The sequence below is a fragment of the Gobio gobio genome, assembly GCF_949357685.1.
Source record: "Gobio gobio genome assembly, chromosome: 7".
NCBI lineage: Eukaryota > Metazoa > Chordata > Actinopteri > Cypriniformes > Gobionidae > Gobio > Gobio gobio.
The window spans coordinates 20,268,396-20,276,102 of NC_137103.1; the positions used below are offsets into that span (position 1 = coordinate 20,268,396).

At 35.1% G+C, this 7,707-nt stretch overlaps 1 long non-coding RNA gene across 1 annotated transcript; it reads right to left on the reverse strand.

The window, feature by feature from the left end:
• Nucleotides 1-4,554: 4,554 nt before the first annotated feature.
• LOC307129340 lies at nucleotides 4,555-7,277 on the reverse strand. The gene is made up of 4 exons (XR_013816885.1): nucleotides 7,162-7,277; nucleotides 5,614-5,732; nucleotides 5,400-5,470; nucleotides 4,555-5,190 (listed from the first exon to the last, which is right to left on the reverse strand). It is a non-coding gene; the product is annotated as an uncharacterized lncRNA (long non-coding RNA).
• Nucleotides 7,278-7,707: the final 430 nt, after the last annotated feature.

Below are 7,707 nucleotides of genomic sequence, written 5' to 3' on the forward strand. Positions count from 1 at the left end.
GTTCATCGTCGGAACAGAAATTAAGATATTTTAGTTGAAATCTGATGGCTCTGAAAGGCCTCCATTGGCACAATGGCACGGTTCACTCTCAAGACCCTTAAAAGGTACTAAAGACGTCGTTACAAAGTCCATCTCACTACAGTGGTTCTAAAATAACTTTATGAATCGGCGATAATAGTTTTTGTGCGCTAAAAAACCCTAAATAACGACTTATATAGTGATGACGATTTCAAAACAAGGCATCATGAAGCTTCGAAGCGTTATGAATCAGCGAGTCGATTCAGCAGTTTGAATCGCCAAATTTCAGCAGTTTGGCGGTTTGACATGCGATCCGAATCATGAATCGACTCACTGATTCATAACGCTTCGAAGCTTCATGAGGCCGTGTTTTGAAATCGTCATCACTATGTAAGTCGTTATTTAGGGTTTTTTTGCGCACAAAAACTATTCTCGCCGATTCATAAAGTTATTTTAGAACCACTGTAGTGAGATGGACTTTGTAACGACGTCTTTAGTACCTTTTAAGGGTCTTGAGAGTGAACCGTGCCATTGTGCCAATGGAGGCCTTTCAGAGCCATCAGATTTCAACTAAAATATCTTAATTTCTGTTCTGAAGATGAACGGAGGTCTTACGGGTGTCAAACGACATGAGGGTAAGTAATTAATGACATAATTTTCATTTTTGGGTGAACTAACCCTTTAAAGGGATGGTTCACCCTAAAATGAAAATTAGCCCATAATTTACTCACCCTCAAGCCATCTTAGGTGTATATGACATTCTTCTTTCAGACAAATAAAATCAGAGTTATATTTGAAAATGTCCTGGCTAATCCAAGCTTTATAATGGCAGTGAATGGCAGCCCAAAATTTGAAGCCCAAAAAAGTGTATCCATCCATCATAAAAGTAATCCACACGACTCCGGGGGGTTAATAAAGGCGTTCTGAAGTGAAGCGATGTGTTTGTGTAAGAAAAATATCCATATTTAACACGTTATAAAGTAAAATATCTAGATTCTCGCCAGCCCGCCTTCCATCGGACGTAGCGTAAGCATTTTGAATGTTAAGTTGAATTGCACTATCTTCGTAAGTTGAATACGGAAGACTGTCCACCAGAAGCTAAATATTTTACTATATAACATGTTAAATATGGATATTTTTCTTCTAATAAAGCTTGGAAGAGCCAGGATATTTTTTTAATATAACTCTGATTGTATTCGTCTGAAAGAAGAATGTCATTTACACCTAGGTTGACTTGAGGTTGAGTAAATCATGGGCTAATTTTCATTTTTAGGTGAACTATCCCTTTAACTACTTTAACTTATGAGTAGCTTGTCAAGATAGTTTCAGAGTAGCTTCCCCAACACTGTTCACTATGCATATCCTCATCTGAATATCGTTTCCATATGCATATCCCATCCACAAGATACCTTGTTTAACAGTACAAGACATTAGGAAAATATGAGATGCCTATAAAATATGAGACTATAAATGCCATTTGTGCAGTTACATTACATTGCTAAAAATCATTTAGTATCCTTGTCTTGTTTTAGAATAAATATAGGCTATCAAAAATCCGTAAAAGCAAAATTGCATAAAATACTTTTCTTTTGGTCACACTTTAGATTCGGACCCAATTTTCACTATTAACTACGACTTTTGCCTCCATAAACTCCTAATAACTGCTTATTAATAGTAAGGTAGTTTTTAAGTTTAGTTATTAAGAGATTTAGAATATGGTCTTGAAGTATAAGGCATTAAAATGTACTTTATAAGTACTAATAAACAGCCAATATCCTAGTAATATGAATGTTAATAAGCAACTAGTTAATAGTGAGATTTAGACCCTAAACTAAAATATTACCATCCTTTTCCACTAGCCAAATATTATTGTTTTAAACAAATCAAATGTATGCAATTTGCCTATAATGTAAACATATATGTTTTTGGTTGTTTATACAATATATTTTAATGGAAAGCGATAGGCATTTATTTATTTTTTGCAGTGTAAATATAATTGTCTTACTCAGCAAACCACTGACAAAACGTTTAAAAAAAAATCTTAGTTTCCTTCAAATTCTATTCTTCAAATACAATTGTATTTTTCACAATGTTTGGGAAGATCACAGGAGTTATCACTAAGATACTGTCTGCCTGCACATCAACACCAAACCTCCGTGCAGCAGTGATTGTACAGTATTGTCTTCTGACCTTTTCAAACACCGTTCTACCCCTGAACGAAAGTGGCATCATTGATCTCATGGGAAATATTTTCTCAGAACAAGAGTTCTGCAATTTAGTTTAAAGAGAAATGAACATGCGCCTAGCAGTTTAAAATCATTCTGTTTACTTCATTACTTTGCTCAGATTGTCGTCTTTTATAATTAAGCACATTGCCCCCAAAATTCATTATTGTAATGAATCTTTTAGAGCTTCTGTGATTACCATTATTCTCAACAGTGTTGACTCTTATCTTTTACCATTTAAATTAGCATGAAGGCAACAACAAATACGTTAATTACATGTACTTTTTATTTGGGGTTTGGAGATATCATGAAAATAAATATTTCCTTTTCCAAAAGCAAAATATAAAGATTTCACCCACCGAATGTACAAGTTTCCTCTTACTGTATAATAACACTTTTTTTAAATCTTATGCTCACAAACACTGCATTTATTTGATGAAAAATACAGTAAAATTACAATTTCAATAGTAATATATTATAAAATGTAATTTATTCCTGTGATGGCAAAGCTGAATTTTCAGCAGTCTTCAGTGTCATATGATCCTCCCACATGATGTTGAAGACAGTTGTGGTGCTTTTTGTGAAATGCAGTGTGAGTGATATATTTTGTTCAGGTTTACTGTCATTTTTTGATTAAAAAACAAACAAACACCTGTTTCAAGGCACAGAATGCAAGTTTCGCCACTAGCTTGACCAGTCACGCAGTGAATGAGCGTGGAATTATGGGAGTTGTTGTCTTCACCTCCATAGCCAATGGAAAGCAATCCAACGGGACTTTCATGTTCATGAGCTAATGTATTAATTTAAAGTTGAATTAATGTTACTGTATATGAAGCAGGTCGGGGCCAGGGACATTTTACACTGCTGTTTTTAATAATATATACCACAGTCAGCCAGTGCTGCTCCTTTCGTTTTGTTTATTTTACAATTGAAGTTACATTTAATGCCCGCCTCAGTCCCTGAACTTAATTACAGCAACATTTGATCACTTTAAATTCACATTACTTTTAGTTAATTCTAATGAAACAGCCGCAAGTGCTGAATTACCACTCATACAGGTCACTTTATTTGATGAATGGGATAACATCGCTGTTTTACTTGGTCAAAACAATTATATTAAATACAGCTCTGGAAAAAATTAAGAGACCACTTGACGTTGAGAAATCAATGTTAAGTGGTCTCTTAATTTTTTCCAAAGCTGTACATCGGAGTGCGTTGAAGCTTATGTTACTCTGTGCCTTCGCTCTGTGGTTGCCTGAGACACTTGTTGCACACTGCAGTACGCTAGATCAATATCAGAAAATCATTAATAAACATGCAGTTCATTTTAAAATAGGGCTGCACGATTTGGGGAAAATATCTAATTGCGATTTAAAATGCGATTATTATATTTACAAATGAAAAGTGTGTATATAACATTGTGTTTATACATTAATATAGCTAATAATTATTGCTTAATAAAAATAAGAAATATTACAATAACATTTTCAGTATTAAAAATATAAAATAGCATTTAAGAATAAATTTAAAAGTATAATAATATTTTACTAGAAAATTTTACAAAAAAAAAAGTATGGGTTAACTGTTAATATGCAGACAGCCTATGACTAAAAATCATTAGAACGGTCTAAGGATTTATTGTAAAAAAAAATTAAATCTGTGCTTTTTATCTGTGATATCAATTTCTTAAAGTCTATGTCTCGAATATGAAGTATGAGCCTCTTATGCATCCACTGTGGGGATTAAAACTCTGTACATTGAAGAAAAACGTATGGATTGTCAAACTGTTGGGTAGAAAATAAGAAATACTTCTAAATAAATGTATAATTCATACTGGAGGCCAGAGGGCGCCCTCGAGAAGAAACTCTACATTTGCCTCAGAAGTAGTAATCGTCGGTTTTCAGGAAATCCTTATTGGAAATGCCTAAAGTGAAGCTCACGCTGTAGGCTGAATAACACAAAGAAACGCTTTGACTGATTAATAATAAACATGAAGATAATACTTCTGCGACAAGATGTGCGTTTTGTCTTCAAGCCTTCTTTGGTATTTTCATAAAGTATGCAGTGCTGATTGACATTCTGTGATAAGAAACCACATCAGCTCTACTGATTATATGAAGGGAGTTAAAACGTGTCATTAAACGTATTTTGTTGGACAACAGGTTTATGAACACTTCACACTGCTAGTTTGTGAAGCGGTTTGACTCGTGTTGCTTTTTCAAACACATGTTATAATCAACTCAAACTCGCAATCTTTCAGACGGAGCAGCATTTACTCCTGATCACAGAGCCGCTCTTCACTGACACACTTGGCATTTATTCATTTTATTAAATAAAAAACAAAAAAAGCAGCCTTTGCGCGTTCATTATCGCACAACCCAAACCGCAATTGCGGTTCGATTAATTGTGCAGCCCTATTTTAAAATAACATTTGAGATAAAGTACATAAGTCAACAAAATATATAACCATGTTCTAGTGGTTTTCGGATATTTTAATCCCAAGATCTTGCATATTGTGCCTTTAACAGTAGTGATTTTCTAAATTTTCTTTCTTTAAACATTGAACAATGAGCTACTCACTAAAATAAAGGCAAAGACACTTTTGTCATTACAACGAGCACCAAACAACTGCAGCATGCTTTGTTTGGATGCCTCGTTGAATGTTTATTATGAAACAGGAAGAAATATAGTGGAAAGCATTAGACAAGAACAATACCTAATGTCTTGAATACTACATTTCCATTTGTGTTCATCTGTGCTTTCTCTCCGAGCCCTATCTGATGTGTGAGAGTCAAGTGTGTTAGGTACAGTTGGTGTGAAAATCTTATTCTGTCACCACCTTCATACATTTTTTTTTTCTCAGCCTTTCGGCCCGCCACTGTTATTTTTCTTCAGCTTGGGCAGATCCACCATGCCATCTGGATTTATAGTTTTGTCTGTGGAAAAACTGGCAAAAGAGGAGGAGTCAAATAGAGCCCTCAGACCTTGACACACACAGACCTGCACAGAAAACATGTGCTCAGCTAATACATGCTATTATGTTGTTTCACAGGTCGTGACCTCAGCAATTTGTAGTCATCATTGCACATCTTTACTGCGTTAATGCCATTCATTTTAGTCCATGTTGCTAAACTAAGATAGTTTGAAGCAGCATACCTTAAAATCCTTTGCAGCGTTCAATATTTCCTTTGTGTGCCATTCAGTTTGACTTCATTTTGGCTTTAATGCTGCAAACCGAAGAGGAAAAAAAAAAAACAGCATTAAGCTCATTCACCATCCTATAAGCCACAGGTATAATATCAGTTTTAATGCATATTCATAAGGCAGAAGGGCTCTTGACATTGTGAGCACTTGTATGCTAATGCACTACCTGGCGGCCTCCTGCATGTTAAATGCATTTTCATTTAATGGGCACCTTCCCTCGGCTCTCGACTGATGCCCGGACCCTAGTGAGAGACAGCGGTCCATATCCCATGTCCTGCAGACCAGCTAGCGAGGAAAAGAGGTGGAGGGTCAATTAATCATATCATAACTCCAGTTATTCCCCATGATCTACTCTCAAATGAATAATCACTCACAAAGAAATGCTAAAGAGTAAAGGAAGTGAAACGTCAATATTAAAGTACTTAAAAAAATAAGACATTAAATATGCATACACAAACAAATAAACCTGCCGTATGAGGTTAAAGAGTTAGTTTACCCAAAAATGCAAAAAAAATTCTGTCATTAATTACTTACCCTCATGTCGTTCAACACCCGTAAGACCTCCGTTCATCTTCAGAACACAAATGAAGATATTTTAGTTGAAATCTGATGGCTCTGAAAGGCCTCCATTGGCACAATGGCACGGTTCACTCTCAAGACCCTTAAAAGGTACTAAAGATGTCATTACAAAGTCCATCTCACTACAGTGGTTCTAAAATAACTTTATGAATCGGTGAGAATAGTTTGTGCGCAAAAAAACCCTAAATAACGACTTCCATTGTGATGACGATTTCAAAACACGGCCTCATGAAGCTTCAAAGCTTTATGAATCAGTGAGCCGAATAATGATTCGGATCGCGTGTCAAACTGCTGAAATTTGGCGATTCAAACCACTGAATCGACTCACTGATTCATAACGATTCGAAGCTTCATGATGACTTGTTTTGAAATCGTCATCACTATATATGTCGTTATTTAGGTTTTTTTTGCGCACAAAAACTATTATCGCCGATTCATAAAGTTATTGTAGAACCACTGTAGTGAGATCGACTTTGTAACGACGTCTTTAGTGCCTTTTAAGGGTCTTGAGAGTGAACCGTGCCATTGTGCCAATGGAGGCCTTTCAGAGCCATCAGATTAAAACTAAAATATCTTCATTTCTGTTCCGGAGGTCTTAAGGGTGTCGAACAACATGAGGGTAGGTAATTAATGACAGAATTTTCATTTTTGGGTGAACTAACCCTTTAACAAAAAATAACAGTATATAGACGTGCAAAAAATGGGTTTGAGCATTTAAAAGGTTATGAACAGAAAACGTTTTATACATTCTGCAGCAATGTATGAATCCAACTTGATCGATTACAGTTCTAAAAACTTGTCACGTGCACCCTGGCCCAATTCGATAAACATAAGAGTTACCCGAACTACACCAAGAGAATTTCATTAAATCATTAGGCTAATTAAAATTACCCTAATATTTTTCTGAAATCAGATATTTCAGCTTGTACATTTAAAAGCAAATAATGCATCAAGTGTGCTTAAGGATTTATAATTGATCATAAACAATAAAGATTAAGATCAAGTTGTTGGTGTTGGCCGAGGCATGATGGTGAACACGTGTTTCGTAGGCCAACACGGAGCCTGAACAGTATGGATCACCAAACACCTCCAAAAATATCTGTGCATTTAAGATAGTTGCTAAAGTTCAAATTACCTGTGACGACTTGGTGAGTCATTGTAGCGGACTGTAATTTCGGTCACTGATATTATACGACTCGAGACTGCACCGCTTCAGACGCCTCTGCTTCTTCTGCTACTTCTTTGGAAAAGGAGGTGAAAACTCGCTCCACCGGGGTTTAAAAGCGACAGGAAGTGCATCACTCGCCACTCTCCGCCCATCGACTGGACGTGTACGCCCTCTACAGGACATTATAAACTTAGAATATACTAAATTATAAACTAAAAAACCATAAAGAAACCTGTCACTTGAAATAAAATAAATTTTATCTGAAATTATATATATATATATATAAAAAATGTCAGTTACTTGCCAACATTTCTCATTTAGTTTAATATGTAGCAACTCATGATGCAATAATTGCACATAATGACTTTTTTTTTTACATTATGAGATTATTTATTACATTATAAACTCACCATAAACATGTTATATTTTTATTATTGTAATTTTTAAAATCTAAATCCAGTTTTAAACTACCTGCAAATGCAACAGATTTAAATATTCATGCAATTATTATTT